Below are 22,226 nucleotides of genomic sequence, written 5' to 3' on the forward strand. Positions count from 1 at the left end.
AAATCTGATTCACTCCAACATCCTTATAATAATATGATAACTCTGTGCAGAAGAGATATTAAAGAGAAGGAAACTTCCAGGACAACATATGACAAGGTTTTATTTAACCTTGTACACTTCGGACCTACTCTAAGTCTAGGCGGGTATACCTTTGTGAACTAAATTCACACCTTTTAAAAGATAAATCCACAACAAACCAGTCCAGCAAACCAGTGGATCTAATCACCTTAAAACTTACTGAAACAAAGGAATGAAAATTGTACTCATATTCAGTATTTGACCTACAAAATATGTAATAAACAATCTTGATCTATACTAGTGCCTTATCCAAGGTCACAGAGTCATCTAAATTCAAACAATACTCCCCCAATCAAAATATCTCTACACATCCCATTAGCTTGGCTTCTGCAGATCCCTATATATGCTCGACACACATAAGAATTTATTCATACTACATCAAACTACGCTCATCAAGATTCAAAGTATCCTACAGAGAATTTACTGGTAGAAATAATTCCTGCATATTTAATTCCCCTCCTAAAGAGAAATGCTAAGAAAAATATCTACTGAAAGTTGCCTTACAACCTATTTCAAACAAAATAACCCTAGATTATTCAGAATGAAACAGTAAACACTTGCAAACACATTTGAAGAAAACACAAAGTTTAAACTCAAAACCAATGGTTTGTATATTGATATTATCTTCAACAAAGTATTACAAAAACTTTCGAATATTCTCCATTAAAACTTGGAGAAGCTCAGATAAATTTCTGCAATGTTTTCTTACAATTCTTTTGCGATCCTTTTTCTACTAGTCCTGGTATCCATTTATAACAATATGGATGCACATAGCTTCGGACTTTCCTAGGAGAATTTGTTACAATCATTTCTTCTCAAGAAGAAGTCACGAAGATCTTTTACGAAAATGATTACAAGTCTTTTTCAACCTCCACGGCTTCTTCTACTTGTTGTCCCGTTGCAACCTCTTCTGATAGTTATGCATCCTGAATGGCATATTTTCTTGTCCACTCATTGTATACATCATCAATTGGCCACGCGAAGTTAATCATTTTGGCTTTTGCCTTGGCTAACCTTTCCATGAATTCCTCATCTTGTTGACCTCTGAATTGTGAAAACCGTAATGACATTTGATTCTCTCTATCTCTTGAATTGTTACAACAAAAAAGGAAGCATCATCTAAGTCAACAATTCCTTTTATTCTAGCTGACAATTTGGCCTCTAATTCCTTAAGCCACACTTGTTTTTCCTTTAATTGATTTGGGGTGACAAAAGCTCCTGGAACCAATTCAAAAACCTAATAAGTGTACTCCTTTTTGTACAAGTTGATTTTCCTGTCACCATTGTCTATCCCTTCTTCTAATTTTATTAGATCCTTTATGGTGTCACAAGTGGATTTGATGATAGGACCAGCCCCTGCTTCATCATAAGATACACAAATAAGCTCCAAATCCTACTCTCTAGGCTTCCACTTGTCAAAAATAGGCATCAAAATGGTCTTATCTCCATTAAGCTCATTCCACATATCTAAAATATTTCTTATGTTGTTATATAATAGTGAGGCCCCCATGGTGTTTGTAAAACTTGAAATAGTAGCCCTTACTCTTTCTTCATACTTCTTTTGCATATAAGGCTTGAGCTTGTTTTAAATTCTCCAATTCTCGAGGAGTGATCTCAACCATTTGAGAACTAGAAGGTGCTGGAGAGGGTGGGAACTCAATAATGGGGCTGGTAGGTGGAGGTCTTGCAGGAGAAGAGGAGATCATCAGTGTTGAAGACTCACCTTGATGGTACTATCTTGTCAACTGGCTTTGTAGCTTAGCAATGATGCTATCTTTACCCCTTACCTCTTCCTTAGCACTGTTGTAAGCTTTCAAAATTGTCTCTAACTTTACTTGGAGGTCTACCTTTTCCTTAGCCTCCCTTTCTGCTACTGCAACACTAAACTTTGTAGTCTCTAGCATAGTGCTAGTAGCTTCCACCATCCCTATGCTCTGCACTCTTTTCACTATCATTCCACCAAGGTAGCTTGACCCTGGGGTGTCCTTATTTCTCCTATTTTCGTCTCTTTTGAGAGACCACATGACTAGTGCAACATTGTCTTTGCTAAAAGTAACTCCCTCCATGGGTTTGGTTTCTTTTCTCACTGCCTCCAATACCAAGGCATCTGCTATGTCCCACTCAGGGAGAATGAGTAGTCCAACTTGTGCCACCATATCTCTTCCTTTCTTAGGAGTGATAGTCTTAAACTCATCTATCATCTCTTGCTTTATTTCCTCCTCAACCATAGTTGGATCTTTATGAGGTTGCTCAACTTTTCTCTTTTCATACCTTGCATTATATTTGCCAATGTTCTGCTTCCACACAAATTGCATGAATGCTCCTGATGTAACAAAGTTGTTGTCAGCCAAGAAGTCCTCACTAGTCTGCTTGATCTCAGGATCCCACTCCTGACCCTTAAACTCATTGGTAGTGATGTTCATCTCAGCAGCAAGGGGCTCTTCTGGCAATCCCTCTTCTACTTCATCATATGTATAAGCTATTTCTCCCAGACTGCCTAACTATATCAGTTATTCAACTACTGCTTGTTCATCTCCTATATGAATAGGGGATTGATATGGAGAGTACAAGTGTTCATTAGATTGTATTTCTTTTCCTACTCTCTACTTCTTTGGGCTATCTTGGATGTCAATGACATCTTGTATCTTCCTCTTTTCTTTAGAGGTAGAGGGCTCCCCTGTTGTAGGCATCAACACACTATAATTAGACTTCTTGTGCAACGTATAGTCACCAGGAGGGATTTCTCTAGTGGAGGCAGACCTACTTAGAACCATTCTTGTCTTTTCTGGGTTGTTTTTGCATATGGTGAAAATGGATAACAACAATAACAATATTGAAAGGGTAAATGAATTCAACCACAAAACCCTAGCCTAACAACAACAAAGATCCACCATAACATATGAAGATTACCTAAGACAATGCAAATCAAATGAAATCATAAAGATTATACCATCACATGTCCAATAGGGTTTGGATCTCCATTCTTCCTATCTCCATTGATCTTGCTTGATATATTTGCTCTCAGATTTTATGTGCACAAGAGCTCAACAAAGAACAGAATGTGGTTGCAAGTAGGATCACCTATGTTCAAAAGCATAGTGTAGTCAAGTGCATAAATTGATTAGCTAGGGTTTGATAATGAAGGAAGCATCTCCTTATATAGAAGACACTATATGAAATGGAGGGATAAGATTGAGAGGTGTAAAAGAGGTTGGCTATGATTAGAGGGTAGGTAAAAGAAATAATAAAATAATGAAAGGGGTAGGTAGTGTATGAATTAAGAGATGAATGACATGTGTCATGGGTAGAAAAGGTTAATGAATTAATTGAATAAATAAAGATTTATTTAATTAATAGAAGGAGTGAGATCAATTAAATAAATAAGATATTTATTTAATTTAGGAAAAGGATAATTTAAATAAATAAATGTATTTACTTAAATGAGAAATAAGGCTAGAAGAGGATAAATGAATTAATTAAATAAATAAAGATTTATTTAATTAATAGTAGAATTAATCTTAGATAATTAAATAAATAAAATATTTATTTAATTAGACTAGACAATTTTGGGTGTCTATAGTTTTTAATTACAACCTCCCTCTTTTCTTTCAAAGTCTGCATTACATCCTCAAAACAAAGAATTAGGAATTTTATTTTCTCCTCAAAAGGGTGAAAACTAGACAATGGGTCATAGATGGTATCAAACTGATGTACAAAGTCTAAGCCCTTTTTATAAGCCACCCACTTTTCCTTTCTAATGAGGTCTTCAAGAAACTGGAATTGATGGGGTTTACCTCTACATATTGCCCTCTTTCTAAACATGCCATTGAAGAAATCTTCAGGATCGACACACCTGGATGCTACAGTTGACAAATGATAAGGTTTAAGAAAATCCTCAAAATAGTTCCAACCTCCCTTGGTTATTACAAATTGGTGGGCTATAGTAATCGTAGGGAAAATAGTCCCTTTACCCCTTCCTGTTAGCTCTACCTCTTGCACACTACCAATTTGTCTGAGGATTTCTGCAGTTCCCACTCTAAGAGGGACCTGATAGGGCAATAAAAATGGAGTGCCTCTGAAACCAAATACTCTAAAAACTATGGAGATAGGGTATAAGTAAATATCACCCCAATTATGGACAATTTTTATACTTTCTGCAAGTTCTTTTGGTCTAATAAATTCCAAAAGAACCTTGGGGACTCTCGGATTTTCTGAACATAAGAGAGTCCTAATCTTTGATGCAAAACATTTATCAAACTTGAAGAAACTAGCATCATCTCTGTCCCATGACAGCACTGTATTCCATAATTGCATCGACATCTTTTCTCCATCTTTCTCTTTTATAAGATCCATTCCACTTGCAAAATAATCACCACCTTTGAATAAAAATAGATGCATGAGGAGAGAATACCATCCAAAAGGCCTATCAACCTTCCCATTCTTTATTCCTATCAATCCTTCATGGATAGCATCAGTAATAAAGGAAGCATAATCAAAGGTTACTGTAAGAGAAGGATTCAAAATCTGAGCAATCATTAGCATGTAATGATTGGGCATATTTGCCTTAGCATCCTCTCCTAAAATCTGGCAAAGTGACCAATACAATCCCTTAGCCCTAAGGGTGAACAGATTCAATGAGAAGGGCTCTTCAGTGTTAGGTCCTACAACTGTCAACCCACCTATCTTCACAAAGAATTCTTTAAGAGGCCCATTTCTAAGGTGGTTCCTCTGCACACTATATACCTGAGCTAATGATTTGAAATCAATAGGTTCTAGAAAATTAGCAAACTCATTAAGCCCAAAAGCACTCCTGAATTCCTCATTATTTATTTCAATGAGGGATTTCCCATTCATATCCCTAATTCTCCTTGTGACTAGATCATAATTATGTGCAATCTGAGTTAGGAGATCCATATCCATGAATACTCATGGAACTACCAATTTTCCCACATCTAACTCCCAGATACTATTTTGCGAGGCTAGGGAATTTCTCATGCCAAATCCAACTTTGAACAACCCCAACCCAGACAACCCAACTTGTGGATCTCTCAACCAGTTACCCTTATCATATAAACCCTCTCCTATTTTCAAACGAGGATCTCATGGCACTAGTTCTTTCACCTTTGATGCCAGATTAGTTGACAATGTCAAATGTTCAATAAAATCATCACAAATGGCCCTTTCCTGGTAATTAACTTTTCCTGAGAACTCTCTCTTAGGTGCCATCTTAAAATATGCAAACAATTTAACTATTACCCCCAACTGGTTCTGTTACAAATCAAGATTTCAATTAAAACATACTGGTAAGAAATTGCCAAACAAGAGTACAAGAAAACCTATTTTTAGCTTGAGGAAATCCGCTCTGCAACTGAATAAGTTTGCTCTGGATTTGAAGAAAATAGCTCTGCAACTGCTTTCTCTGCAACAATTCTTTATAATGATACCTTCACTCAATTGATATGAGATCATATATGGTACTCAGGCTCTTAACTGTGACATTGATACCGCATGCTTCGGCCATCCCTTCAGAATTGAATTCATGAGAGAATTCAAAATTTTTGCTCCAACGGGTTACAACATGCCTGCACATTTTTCCTTTTCGCTCTTTTGCTGTTTCGCAGAGCATAACCTTCGAGCAATTTTGTCAAACAAAATCACAGCAAGTGTCCAATCAAATTAAACTTGATCGGTCTTTACACTGACTTAACAACTTTGCCTTAGCGCCACGCCCTACCTCCTTTTCTCCATTTCGCGGGCTTTATCCTCTGAGCACTTTTCTTTCACGAAGCTACACCAAGCATTAGATGGAACTTTAACTGCTCAGCGTTTAACTCTTACTGGGACCGTCAGCTTCTTCATTAACCGTGCCTCTATCTTGGCGACTAACGGTCTTTCACTATTTTGCATAGCTTAAACCGCTTTCAACTTAGGGCCACGAAACAACGCGAAACTTTGGATCAAATCGGATATGACCATCCTTTAAGGGAGACCTTTATGCTTGCTTCACTTACACCATTCTTTCACTGGTTACCGAACACCACGTGGCACTCAACCATTAGCTTTGGAAAAACTCTTTGAGTTTAGTTCAAAGTCAACCACATGTCTTTCCCTTATAACCGCCAGTTACACCTTGGCGGGCCCTCAATTTCTTCTAAAACCACATGTCAATCGACACGTCACCATCTAAAATTACACCTGGACGGACCTTCTCTTCCTTTCACTATTTCGCAAAGCATATCCCTCGGTTGGTTCTCAGCCACGAAACAACGCGAGCCCTTAGATTGAAACAAAGTTGATCCCCTTTTAACCTCATGCTTTATCTGTCCTTGGGGCCCCAAAACCTTTTCAATGTTTCACTAGTTTTAAAACACGAGCACTTTACCTATGTGAACTCACGTGGACCATTAGATTATACTTAACTTGCTCGATGCTTAACAACTTAACTGAATTTGGTAGATGTGGGCCCTCTAACTCAACTCCATCCACGTAGCATCTAGTCATTTCCGAACTGACATGCCAACCTTTCATTTGCTGAGAGAAAACATTAGATTCCACCTCATCCTTGCCACCTGTATCTGCCAAGTCACTTCTTATCCTGCGGCATGACACACCTCTGGGACCTACCCTTTAATCCTTAGATCCGACTTGCTGACTATTTTGATCTTCTGCCACGTGCCATCATATTACTTGCCATCTCGACCAACTAGACTTCCTGCTTGGAGCGCCATGTCATTTTGCTACTTCATGAAAACTAATTGTCGAGCATCTTCCTCCTGTGAAGCTACGCTAACCGTCAGATCAAATGAGACTTGCACATCTATTATGCTCTTATTAAAACTCCCTTTTCGTGGACCAAAAAAACCTTTTCGCTATTTCACAGGGCATAACCTTTGAGCATCTATCAGCAACAAAACAACGCGAACCATCGATCTCTCTTGAACCTGATCAACTTTTAGCCATTTGAAAAGTCTTTGTTGCAAGGTCCCGCCAGATCTTTTTTCCATTTCGTGGAAGGTATTTCACTTGCAAGTTTCAGCTACGAACTAATGCCAGCCGTTAGATCTTGAACGAGATGGAGCCCTTTTAAATTGGACCAAATGTGCAACATTGAACATGCTTTTCCCTTTCGCCATTTTGCAAGTCTTAAACCATGAGCAACTTCGCCTAATGAAATAGCGAAAACCATAGATCCATCTGAGAGCTGCGTGCAACTTACTGGGCCCGACAACATTAGGAAGAAAAGACATAAGGCATAAATTTTTACAATTAATTCAACAACCGCCTAGGCAAACGACAAGGGGGGACACCTCATACGACCCCAAGAACCATTACTTAAGGGGATAAAGTAACGCAAGAATAGAAACTAGAGGGGTTTTTATCAAACATTGAATGATTTAAAATTAAAACCCTAAACCCTTAAGACCTAACATAGACTTGAAGTAGTTGATAGTGTGTCTGAGTCAAAATTTCAAAAACGTAGCCAATTATGGGAAAAGAAAACCCATTTCTTAAACAGTGGTAATGTTAGGCCCAATATGGAAAGCTAATGTATTGAGAGGGGAGGGGTGAATCAGTACTCCAAAAAATTTCTTGAATAATAACTTTACTGTTATGCATAAACAGAATAGTGCAGTAACATAAAATAAAGTTAAAACAAATAGATAAAAATCATACATGATTCACTCCATAACACATATATTTTGGTTATGCAGAAACTCTTAGTTAGAGAGAAAAACTGTAGTGGGGATGGCACCCACAACTTCACTACTGCAATAATAAAGAATGCTCGGTTAGAGCTACATTTAGCTATTTCTGATAGCTTACCCTGTTAGGAGTAACAAGATCAGTTAGATCTACCTTGCTAAAGGCTTTTACAACATTAATTCTGAATATTGCATCTAGTTAGAGGCTTTACAATTTATAGACTTGGTTAGAGTCTTTTACCCTGTTAAAGGTTTCTCTTTCAACTTCACAATATTACAATAAAATCATTACAAACATTTGCAACTTTACATCTAAAATGTTATAGCAGATTCTATGTGCTTAGAATAAGATTACCTTGCTTATAGCATACCTCAATAACCCATAGAGTAACTCGGTAAACCCTTTTGTTTACTCTATTCTTCAACTATTCGCTGAAAACCTTCTCGATGACCTCTGTGTCTCTATAATAGTCTTCCTTCATTTATACATGCACACACCTTTAACTCTTAACTCATGCTGTATAAATAGATCTCATAAAATGGTGATCCAATTCATTGCTTCATTCTTACAAACAAGATTCCTCGAATGAATAACTAAACAAAATATTTCATTGGTTAGATTGACCTTGTAATCATACACAATCTTCTAGTGCAATTTCCAATGTAATAACGGTTAGATGTTCCTGGATCTTGTAACACATTTTCATATGCATGTCCAGGTTCAATGTATTTGGTAACACATTTCACTCGGTGAATATCAACTCGGTGTGTTAACTTTACTGCTCGGTAGCCATAAAAAGATACTCGGTAGATAGCTCGGTGTATACTACATTCTGTGACTGCTTTCTTTTGTAATCGACTAGACTATGCATACCGACTTCTCTGTTTATACCGATAGCATGATTTGGTAGTGCTAACCGACTAGAATATATAGTCTGACTTTGAATATAAAAACTAATGGAAACTCAATAAGTAGTAACAATCTCCCCTTTTGACATTAGTTGAGATGTTTGACAAAAACTACTTTCAAAGTCATAACTTAAAAATCTATATATTTTGCAAAATGACTATACTTGACAATATATAAATTAGTCAATGAAATAGTATATGCAGATATACTCCCATTATCATTATTCTGTATATTACTCAGATTTTGCATGCTTGGTTTTGTTTTGTGCTTATGTGCTCTGCATGCTCTGTATATTCTGCTTGGTATACTCCCCTTGTATACAATACTCAAAACTGTATTACCAAAACTATATCACTCTCCAAATATAGTATTACTCCCCCTTTGTCTAGTATTACTCCCCCTATGTAGTATTACTCCCCCTTTTTGACAAACATCAAAAACTTAATTTCCATTCAGGGGCAGTAACTAATCAAAAATAGATTTATACTTGTTCTCGGCATCGATGAGTGCGACTGAGAGTGCATCCTTAACACTTTCCATTAAAGAATTTTGTGCTTGAATATTAGCCAATAGTGATATTAAGCCATCAAGAGTGCTTCCCTCTTGTGTAGTAGATAGGCATGTAACTTGGTTAATCTGCTCTTGAACTGATGAGAGATGAGGAAGGAATAATGTCTAGAGGGTCATTATATCCATCCTGATCTTATGCTCTTCATTTATGAGTTCTAACTATTGAGCCATGAGCTGCTGAAGCTTGGTATAAAAATTCTAAACTGAATTAGGCTCAGTGGTCAACTTAGTAGAGAGATCGGTGATCTCTTTCTTAATTGCATTAGTTTTATTCTTGATATCTTTAATGAATAAAGAAAATCTACAAAGTTTCTGCAATAAATAAAGAATATGCTTGAGTTGAGGGGACAACTCAGCAATGAATTTGACAAGCTTTACTTTTCCTATAGCGAGAGCTTTTTGTACCTCTTTTATCATCTTTGCAATAAGCTCTTTATCTTTTAGCTTTCTTAAGTACTCAGATGCATCAACTCCGGATGTTTCTATTTGAGTAAGGAGTTCATCCAGTTGAATGTGGATGGCTACATTGGTTGACACTGTTGCTGAAGGTAGCATATCTGTTAGTAGTGTCTTTACCTTCTGTAGTACTTTATTCTTCTTTTGAATGACCAATTGTTTTTCTTGTTTGGCCTTTGCTTTGCATAGTTCACTGAAATCAATAAGTGCTTGCCCTTTTAATTTTTAGATATCCACATTGGGCAACACTATCGGTTTAATTAAATCAACTTTGAAACTATGCTTTCTCACCTTCTTCTCTTTACCTTTGGTTGGTTGTACTAAGACAAGTGCTTGTGAGGCTTTTTGACCTTTGGTAGGTTGCTTGGTAGATGCAACACTTTGGTCAGTTCCTGTAGCCGTTGTGATGTCCTTGGGTGTCTCGGTACTAGGAGTCTCAAATGTAAGATTTTTAGTGCTTGACGGTGCTTGAGACGTCTGATCTTTAGTTGTATCTTCCGCTTCTTCAGACTTGTGACCTTTGGTTCCTTGTTCTATATCCTTAGGAGATTCGGTAGAGATAGGTGGCTTGACCGGTGGATAAGGCTAAACTTGTTCTAAGACAGATTCACTAGATACAAGTTTTGCATAGGTAGTGCCTTCTATCATTTCTTTCTCCGGTGCTTTTGCATCCATGACATCTTCATCAATTTGAATAGTGTCAGCCGAGTCTTGCTTGGTAGCATCAAGACCTTGCTCGGTGACATCAGGATCTTGTTCAGTGACATCAATGATTTCAATTTGAGATTGTTCACCGACATCCTTTAGTTTGAATATTTCATGCCACTTGGCTTTTGTCTCATTTTCTACATCAATGTATAGCCCATTCATCAATTTTAAGGATCTCTGTTTGACAAGAAATTTAGAATTGTATGTCATCAAATGCTCCTTAATTTCTGCTACAGACATATCAGGAAATAGATGGACTAGACTTCTTTCTCTTATTTATTTATCTGAGTCCATTGCATATTTCCATCTGTTATCAATATGTAAGTATAATTCACTCAAAAGTGACTTTACTAGTTCTAAAGGAGCTAGCCGAAACTTTAGAAGTGTGCAGATAACAGCTTCTTCAATTTGTCACTTCTCATCATTATTCCTAGTCTCATACTTGACATATCTAAATCCTGCAAATCCACCATATTCTTTAAGATTGGCACAAAAAATTTCAACACTATGAATATTTACCTTCTTGCTTTCTACAATCTGAAATTTGTTTGCATCATCGGATTATGTATCACTAGACTCTTTTGCCAAAATGAGTCTTCGATTAGATTTCTTGTAGGTCTTGGTTACCTTGGGTACAGTAACACTCTTTTTTTTCTTACTCAGTGATCCAGCTGATGCTCTAGTGTTAGGTCTCTTTGTTGGTGGAGTCGGTAGGGTCTTTGAAATGTCCTGTTTCTTTCTTTTCAAAACTTTACCCTTAGGCAACTCAGTACTTAATGTTATTGCTGCCTCTTGAGCTTCTGATTCCTCTTCGGTAATGGCAAGAGTGCCTTTGACAAGTGTAGAGGAGGATTCTTCTTTGAGTTTCTCAGATAAAACCTTGATCATCTTTGTAGCCTTTCTTGTAGCCTTGGGTACTACAATGCTCATTTTTACTTTTTCTTTCACCTCTTCATAAGTTCCATAACTTAGTTCGGTAGCATGCCTTGGTAATGAAAGATAGACATCAATTTTCTGTTGTGTAATATCATAGTCAATCTCATAACCCATTGGTGGCAAAGATTGAGTCCCTGGTTCAACAGCATTCATATAATAGTAATTGGTGTCTACCTCAAAACATATATCATCCTTATATTTCTCTACCAGCTATGGTGGAATCCAGTACCTGTTGTGCATCTTCTCTTGAAATTTGCTGAAATAGTCATCCATGATATCATTAAAATTATCTCCCAACTTCTTGATAAAATCATTGATTTGATGGGTGATAGGTTGGTGTAGCTCCCAAACTACTTTACCGATTGAGGGAAAGAACTTCTCAAAGTAGAAAAACATGCATACAAGAAGTGAACCAAACTTCAGTGTGTTTGCTGAGTTGTTCTTCTTTGGCTTCCTTATTGTGTTCAGGTTCTCAAACAAGTTCTTTAGTAGCTCTTCACATAAATCTACTTTCATTCCCTTTTTCACTATTTTATAGGCTAAGTCAACTACAACACATGGTACACTATTTTCCCTTGCTGATTGGAAGAAACAGTAACCAATTATTCTAATTGCAAACTTAAGTTCTACATCAGTGACATTGTTCAATTTCAGTCCTCGGTAATTAGATTCTACTCTAGTTAGACTGATTAACTCCTTCTGTGATATCATTTTTTGTGTTCATGCATGATCATAGATAGGATACCCAGTGATCACATGAATGATTTCATTTGTGATTTTGAATGGTTGCTCCTCTAGCCACATAAAATCATCATGAACTCTGCTTAAAACAAACTTAACCCACTGGGGTTTGAACACACGGGGATAGGTTAGGGCTTCAGTTAATCCCTTGATTTTGATATGCTTGTACTTGCTATCCATTTTGCCATCGGTACAAAGTTCATCATATGTGTCACTAATCTCAACATGACTGAGTTCTTCAACATGACATTTGGTGAAGAATCTAACATCTTCGACTAACAAGACTCGATCTGGGATGAGTGAAAATGCAGTTTTGTCATCCGGTTCAGAGGCAACTTTAGGAGTCAAAGAGTACTTCAGCGAGTGCTTCTCCACATTCTTGACAACTACAGGATCTTGGATCTTGGGCACCATTGTAGTTTTCAGGTAAAGACTTAGCAAACTATCCTTAGGGTTTGATGGTTTACAAACAACTGACGCTTCACACTCGGTAGATAATAGCAATTTGACAAGATCAAAAACTATCTTAACAGTGTGAATAGATTTGATGTAAATACCTTGAAATTTGCTCTGAATGAAGTTTGATCACCTTGATTTGCTCTGCTCTACTCTCTTGAAAACTTGGTGAATGAAAATGACCGCGAAAATACCTTTAAGTAAAACATACCTTATTTGGCTCTCTATGAGTTAGGTCAAAACACTAAATGCACTTGGTTCACCTTTAACCGATTTACTCCTTTTTCATTTTAATTGAGTAACCAAATTTCCTTCATTTACCGACTTGACAGGCTTCTTGTATACACCAACTTGATAGGTTTCCTGTAAAGTACTTTTGATAGAATTTCAAACTTACTAATGCATCTTAGCTATGCAGATTTTGAATTTTGTACATAATAGAATAGGAGCTGTTATGATTTAACCTATAGAGAATACAGTCCCTTCATAACTTTTCTGATTAATTTGGAATAGGTGCACCTAACTTGGTAGGTAAGGTGCTTTCTTCATCTAACATGATTTCCTTCTTTTTCTAAATCATCTTAAATTTTTCCTTTATCTCTTCAGTGTCTCTTCTAGGTTGATCTCTACAATCTCCAGCTAAATGTCCAGCTTTGTGACAATGAAAACATGTCATACCAAGATTTCTCCATGATCTTCGGTTGTTCATTCCAAACCTTATAAAATAGTTGGTACTAATATGTCCATATCTTCCACAACATTCGCACCATATCCTTGTACTGCAATCCCATGGTACTACTACATATTGTCGGTAAGGATTTGTGTGAGTTTGGTAACCTCTAGTGTTTGCTCGGTGTGGACACCGCATGTAGTTCTTTTGCTTAGACAAGCACTTCTCGGTACTATGTCCATATTTATTGTAGTTTCTACAAAACCCTTTGAATTTTTCCTTCTGATAGTTGTTAACAGACTTTGTCCTACATTGATTAGATGTGTGATTGTATTTATTGCAATTGTAACAATATCCATTCAACTTAGTGATATTCGGTTGCTTACCTTTTCTAATCTGGCATATGTTGGTAGTATGACCTTGATTTCCACAGTAGTAGCAAATAGGCTTCTTCCTTTTGATGTTATTCCTTTTTCCATCTTGCTTTGATGATTCTCCTCTCTCGGTAGTATGAATTTCTTTCTCGGTAGATTCTTTTCCTTTGTAACTGAGTCCTACATCTTTGTTGGGTCTTCTTGTATTCAGTTGCTCATCCAACATCTTTGATGCTTCATAACTCTTCTTCAATGTTTCTTTGGATTTCTTCTTTGTTTCAAGTTCATCAGTTACCCTTGATACTTCAAGTTTAATGCTTGATTCTCATCATTCTTCAGAATTGCTTCATGATGTGCATAACCTAGTTGATCTGTCATATTTTGTTGAATCCTAGTTAACCTTATGATTTCATCATTCTTATCAAATACTAAGACTTCAAGTTGTTGTTTCTCTCTTTGTAGATCTCTTTCTTTATCCTTTGTTGTCCTCAATGCATCTAGATTTTCAGTCATCTGTGTACTGAAATGTTCATGTTCTCTTTTAATTGCTTTTAGTTGGTTAGCCAATGCTTTGTTCTTTTCTTTCAACACTCCAATCATTTCTTCAGTTTCTTTAGATATCCTATTCTCATATGATGTCTCAATTTGTTCCACTAACTCTTGAGAATCCTACAAGTCATTAGATAATCTTCTTCTTACTTTCAGAGATTTTTCTATTTGCCTTTGCATGCCTGCAATCACTTGATTTGCATGATCTAGCTCTTCTTGCAGATACACAATCCTCTGAGATTGTTTATAGCCTTCCATTGATAAGATATTTCTCTTTAGGTAGTTAAACCCTTTTCCAAGATTCAAGCTCTGATACCAATTGTTAGGCCCAATATGGAAAGCTAATGTACTGAGAGGGGAGGGGTGAATCAGTACTCCAAAAACTTTCTTGAATAATAACTTTATTGTTATGCATAAAAAGAATAGTGCAGTAACATAAAATAAAGTTAAAACAAATAGATAACAATCATACATGATTCACTCCATAACACATATATTTTGGTTATGCAGAAACTTTTGGTTAGAGAGAAAAACAGTGGTGGGGATGGCACCCACAACTTCACTACTGCAATAATAAAGAATGCTCGGTTAGAGCTACATTTAGCTATTTATGATAGCTTACCCTGTTAGGAGTAACAAGACCAGTTAGATCTACCTTGCTAAAGGATTTTACAACATTAATTTTGAATGCGACACTTGGTTAGAGGCTTTACAATTTATAGACTTAGTTAGAGTCTTTTACCCTATTAAAGGTTTCTCTTTCAACTTCACAATATTACAATAAAATCATTACAAACATCTGCAACTTTACATCTAAAATGTTATAGCAGATTCTATGTGCTCAGAATAAGATTACCTCGCTTATAGCATACCTCGGTAACTCATAGAGTAACTTGGTAAACCCTTTTGTTTACTCTGTTCTTCGACTGTTCTCTGAAAACCTTCTTGGTGACCTCTGTGTCTCTATAACAGTCTTCCTTCATTCATACATGCACACACCTTTAACTCTTAACTCATGCTGTATAAATAGATCTCATAAAATGGTGATCCAATTCATTGCTTTGATCTTACAAACAAGATTCCTCAAATGAATAACAAAAAAAAATATTTCATTGGTTAGATTGACCTTGTAATCATACACAATCTTCTAGTGCAATTTCCATTGTAATAATGGTTAGATGTGCCTCAATCTTGTAACACATTTTCATATCCATGTCCAGGTTCAATGTATCTGGTAACACATTTCACTTGGTGAATATCAACTCGGTGTGTTAACTTCACTGCTCGGTAGCCATAAGAAGATACTCGATAGACAGCTCGGTGTATACTGCGTTCTGTGATTGCTTTGTTCTATAACTGACTAGATTGTGCATACCAACTTCTCTATTTATACCGACTGCATGATTCGGTAGTGCTAACAGACTAGAATATATAGTATGACTTTGAATATAAAAACTAATGGCAACTCGATAAGTAGTAACAGATAACAGCGGCTCTGACTGGGGATGGTTGATCACAAGGTCAACACAAGAAAACTTAGAAACTCTGGAGAAACAGACCAAAACATAGACCCAAACAAAACAACAGGAACGAAAAAAAATATATACAAACAAAGGACCTACTATGCATGGACATCAAGAGAAATAATGTTTTAGGAATTGTCCATGCACTGGAAATTCCTATACTTCATCATCCAGATTTTTCACAAAATATGAATCCTTTCCATTTAAGTCACAGACCACAAAAGGGCCAATCCATAATGATTCAAATTTTTTATGCTTCCCTTTGTCCTATCCTCTTGCATTCCACTGAAGAACAATATCATCAATTTTAATCTTCCTTAATGATGTCTTCTTATCAAAAAGGTACTTGGACTGTAATTGGATCTTCTAATTTCTTTTATGACCTAAAGTTCTGAGCTCTTCCACCTCCAAAATTTGAATCATTCTATTTTCCATAGGTTCAGATAGCTCCATGTCCTCATCTTGCAAGAATTTATAAATGAGAAGAAGATTATTCACTAGCAATCTAACTTGTGTACCATACACGAGTTCAAAAGGTGACATTCCAATGGCCTTCTTGACTGTTATTCTATCTGCCCACAAAGCTAATTTTAATTTTTGATCCCAAGATCTCTTGTTTTCTTCCAAGATTTTCTTGATGATGTTCAAAAGGCTTTTATTGCTATATTCTGCTTGCCCATTCCCCTGAGGGTGATAGGGTGAAGAGTAAGACATGAGTATTCCATGACTAGTACAAAATCCTACAAACTCTTCTAACCTGAAACTCATGGCATTATCCATCACCAATTTTGCAGGTATTCCAAATCTAATTATTACATTATCCATCAGGAAATCAATGACAACCTTACTTGTAGCTCTCCTTGTAGGAATGGCTTCAATCCATTTAGTAAAATAGTCAGTGGCTACTATGATCTATCTATGACCTCTTCCTAATCTCTCAATAATTTCTCCAATAAAATCAATTCCCCATTGGACAAAAGGGGCTTCCACTGTGACTAGATTCAGGGGTAAAGCTCCTTCATATTTCAGATTGGATGAAAACTTTTGACATGGGTCACATTTCCAGACATGTGCATGAGCATCTTTGAATAAGGTAGGCCAATAGTATCTACCTCGGATTATCTTACCAGCAGTTGTCTTAGTAGAGTAATGACCCCCACATACTCCATCATGCATTTCAGTCAATACTCGTTTAGCCTAGAATTCATCCAAACACATTAGCAATTCTCCATCTCTTTTTCTCCAAAATAGATCACCTTGAATGAGAACATATTTTTGTGACTTGAGTTTTAGAGTTCTTTTCTGATTATGTGTCATTCCTTCTGAGAATGCAACATCTCTTAAAAATCGGACTAGCTCTGAATACCAAGGTTGCCTTTCAATACTAGTGACTGAAGTACTTTTGACTTCTACATTATGTATTTCAACATTCAGAATATTAGACTCAGCCATGAGCTTAGCCAGACCCAAACCTCTTACCAATTTGGTGATCTTTATTTCCAAGTCAAATTCTTAGATTCTATTAATCCATTTGCATCTTTTCCCTGTAACCTCAGACTAGGACATGATATCCTTAACTGTAGCATGTGGGGCATAAGAAATGATATTTGCATTTACTAGATATGGCCTAAAAGCTATGAAAACTTTAACTAGAGCATAAGCTTGTTTCTCCATGGTTTCATATTTTAATTCTACTGCTTGCAAAGACTTGCTATAGAAAGCTATGGGATAGTCATATCTCTCATTATCCTTTTATAACAATACTGCAGCTACTGTATGATACAAAGAAAAAGAGAATAGAGAAAAGGGCTTACTATAATCAAGAGACTTTAACACTGGTGCTTCCTGAATGGCCTTCTTAATTTAAGAAAATGCCTCTGAGGCTTCTTGATCCCAACAAAATTTGGTATCCTTCTTGAGCAACTTGACAATGGGCTTCACTATCTCTGCAAAGTTTGCAATGAATCTCCTAACAAAATTTACTTTTCCTAGAAAGGATTGAATACCTTTAACATTCTTTGGTTTAGACACTTTGTTTATTGCTTCAATTCTTTTAGGGTCTATCCTTACCCCTTCCTTGGAAACAATGTGTCCCAATAATTTTCCTTCAGTGACCCCAAAATGACATTTCTTGGGATTTAATGACATGCCAAATTCCAAGGCTTTATTGAACACCTTTTCCAAATGTCCACAATGATCATCAACCCTTTTGGAGAAACAAGTTAGATCATCTTGATAAACCACCATGATGACATTAATGAATTCTTTGAAGGCTACATCCATGGCTCTCTGGAATGTAGCTCCAGCATTTTTCAGTCTAAATGGCATTCTCACATAGACATATGCTCACCATGGAGTAGTGAAAGCAGTTTTAAACTATTCAGATTCCTTCACTAACACTTGATTGTATCCTAAAAAACCATCCATCATGGATAAAAGATCACAACCTGTTACTCTCTGCAACATATCTTCCATATTGGGAGAAGAGTAATTGTCCTTTAAAGAAGAAACATTTAAATTTCTAAAATCCACACACAACCTAATGTCCCCATTTTTCTTTCTTATTGGGACCAGATTGGAGACCCATGAAGAATGCCTTATAGGTTTGATAATCCCCCCTTCTCTTAACTTAGTCAACTCTTGCTACATCTTAGTTTCCAATAGGGGATTAATAGGTCTCTGCTTCTGTCTGAAAGACTTAGCATCTGGAAGTAAAGGAACTTCATGCTGAAAAAGGTCTTGTCTATACGCCTTTAGGTCTTCATAAGACCAAGCGAAAACATGTTTATATTTCTTCAATAAATTAATAAGATTAGTCCTAACATGAGGGGGTAGTTTCTTCCCAATGTATACTAGCTTAGGGGATGATTCAGTCCCCAGGTTTACCTCCTCTAATTCTTCCAACTTGGTGGTAGACTACTGATGTAAGTGACTGTCATTGTAACTGAACATGCTTTCCAGCTCTACCAGCCCTTTAGGTATTTCATTGGTTTCCAACTGGACCAAATCATTTCCAAACATTGTTTCCCTATTGTCAACCACCTCCATCAGTGCATTACAATCAATCTTCTATCCATCATAATCATCAACACATTGGATGAACCTAAGAATATCTTCATCATCAGCAAAAACTTGCCAATTATACACATTACCAGGGATAGTAGGCCTAGATTTTATTTCCACAGTGGAAATGCCAGTTAGGGTTGCATCATCATTTTTCAAGGCAACATTAGCAGGGAGTCTGCCATAATATTCTTTGATCACTCTATCCAATTAATAGAAAATGCACTAAAATGCTCAATAACATCCCAAACTGCATGTTTATATCTCTTTAATCTTTCATTCTTGGATGCATATTTGGATCTTACCTGAGAGACAACCAATTCTAGATCCCCTACCACTGTCAACAACTAGATTCCATGGTTTTTTGCAACTTCAAGCCCCAACAATAGAGCTTCATACTCTATAGTATTATTTGTGCACTGGAAAGCCAATAAGAAAGAATAATTAAAAGTTATACCTAATGGGGATACAAAAAGAACCCCTGCTCTGGATCCTTCTTTGGAGCAAGCTCCATCAAAATACATCTGCCATAAACCATACTATTGTGCTTCCAATTCGACCACAATGGGGTCAGTATTCTTCAACTGAGGCAAAATTGGTTGTAGTCTAAAGTTATCAAAATCTACATCAATCATACAATTAAGCATATTAGGGTCTACTTTTTCAATTACCCTAGGAGCACGTGGCTCTCTGTACAACTTGACCTGATTTCCATTGATTGGAATGGTGGCATAAGATAAATCTAGTTGAACATTTCCTCCTACTACTGCTTTCCATTGCCTGGACAGTAACATACCATAATGGGGCTTGGTATCAGTAACAATAACATCCATTTTATAAGTTGCCTCAGGGAATGCTGCTATTTTCACTTCAACATCTTTCATTATACCTATCACAAGTACTTCCCTATTATCCATAACATAGCATTTTCCATATACAGTGGTTACTGACAGTCCTAATTCTTTCATAACACCATAGGGCATAGCATTAGCACCAGCTCCTGAATCTATCATGCAATTTTTTATCAACCAGTTGTTTACTAACAAAGTAACATAGAAAGGATCTACCTGTGAAGGCTCTTGAGTGATAGAGGTTCCAACATAAACCTCTGGGGTTTGGAGTTCCTGATCCTTCCCATTTTTAGCTGAGCCGATGGGTAGGACTATGTTACTGTCAGATATACTAGAAAACAAAGACAAAGCTACATCCCTATGTTCTTTTATTTTCAGAAATTCTACTAATGGGACAGTAATCTTCATTTGAGTAAGAGCTTGAGCCATGTCAAATGTAGAACTATTGCTTAATTCAATATTAGCTCTAACTCTTTCTGCCTTGAGCTGACTCGCTCTTTTTGTTGTGGCAACTCCTTGTATATCATTGGTATTTTTGTCATCTGTACTCTTGGGTACATCTTTAACCTGTTCCTTCTTTTCTTGACCAGTCTTAGGGAAAGTAGCAATACTACTTGCTGCCCCCTTTTGAGTAACCTCTTTTACAAACATGGAACCAAGTTCACCCTGATCAGTGTCCTTCTTGGTGCTCCTTAAGCTATAATTGTGTTTTTCTTTGGCAATGGCAGCTTTGGTGAGGCTTTTAACTTCTTCCTCACTAGCCCTTCTAAGATGAACTTCTTCATCCTCAATTGTTACCACATTCAATGTAAGATGTCAATCCAAGGTTAGTTGTCCTTGAACAAACCTTTCATTATCCAGCACATCAGTGTATTCACTTTGTATAGACTCCTCATCACTTTCTATAATAGTTTCAAACATATTAATGTCAAGCTCAACTTCTTGTCTCATAGATTCTTCAAGGGCTTGAGCTACTACACATTGATGAGGAGAATGTGGCCCATCAAAAGCAATACACCAAGGACTATTTTCTATATTATGGACAGTTTTCCCTTTCAAGGGATCTGGAGTGTCCTGGTTTTGGGCAATTTTAGGCTTCTCATTCTGGGGTTTGCCATCTTTCCAATTGGTATTATAAGGCATATCATGCAGTCTAGGGGGCCTATCCTACCAGTTATAATGAGGTTTATCATTTTTGTTTACCTTGGCAATCAGATCCTTCATTGCAATAACCAATTTCTCTATCTTGTCTTCCTCCTTAGCAACTTTATTAGGTTGTTGTTTTGTTTCTTGCCATAATCTACCATCTGTCTTCTTCCTAACTTCCCGAATGCTTTTCTATTACTCTCTACATTAATGGCAATTCTAAAAGCATCTCTCAAGTTATGTGGATTTTTGTCCCTCAGGATATAGGCCATCTTAGAATCAAATGCATTGTAGTAGGTATTCAAACACATGTTATCATCTAACCTCATCACCTGATACAATCTATGCATAGCCTTTTGGAATCTAGCATTAAAATCAGTGACCATTTCATTGTCTGACTTTCTGATGTTGTTAAATTAATTGAGCATAAAGCTCACATTTGTTTTATCACCATATTGCTCTTGAAAACAATTTTTAAAATCTTCCCAATACCCAATGCTATTAACTAGAAGACCTCTATACCAATCTCTTGCATCATCAACCCGGGACTGAACAAACAGTTTCATGATGACATCTTCATCCACTATCTCATAATCATTTATTAGGTCCCCAAAAGATTTTAGATGTTCCTCAGCACTAATTGCATTATTTCCAGCAAATTTATGGAGTATGTCCCTTAACTCAATAGGAACATGGTTGGGATATCCTGGGATCCCATCAAAGAACAATTGTCTATATTGCTCTAAATTGATAGGTCTCCTTTGAAAAGGGGTAATAAGATTATTGTTTCCCATATTCTAACTTTTGGAATTGGAGACTAAGATATTTGGGTATGCTGACTGTTCACAGGGATTTGACTCACTGATGCTATATTAGTAGACACTGTAGGTTGAATTTTAACTGGGGGAAGGGAAATTTGCTGAGGATCAGGCTTACTAAGGTCTTCTGATGGAAACATGATAGGGGGAGCTTTTAGATAACTAATTTTTCTTTTTGACTTCATGATTGGCTGCTTCCAACTCAACTTTCTCTAACTCCATTTGTAAATCCTCCTTATCTGTCCTCATTCTTTCCATTTCTCCCTCATGTGCTGACAACCTATGAGAAATCTCCTCTACATTTTTAGATCCAATTCCATCATCCACCCATTTTTGTTTTCCTTTATCCACATTAGTCCTAGGAAGCTGAGAATCACTAAGTACTTCCCTGTTTGGTTGGACTACTCACCTATATGCTGGCTTAGCCTTGGGGATCGAAACTTCTCTGATCATAGGGCCTTCCTCATCACTCTTTTCTTTTTCCTTAGCTAGCACTTCAAGATCATCTATTTGTCTAAGAAGCCTATCTCTCTCCATTAATTTAGCTTTGACTTCCTTCTCCTTATTTTCTTCCTTTTGGGCTCTTAGGGAAATTAAATGATGAACTCTCCTATTCAGATCTTCAATCTCTTGGGACACTTTATCTTCATTAGAGAAGTTTTCTTTAGAATGAG

The sequence above is a fragment of the Cryptomeria japonica genome, chromosome 11, assembly GCF_030272615.1.
Source record: "Cryptomeria japonica chromosome 11, Sugi_1.0, whole genome shotgun sequence".
NCBI lineage: Eukaryota > Viridiplantae > Streptophyta > Pinopsida > Cupressales > Cupressaceae > Cryptomeria > Cryptomeria japonica.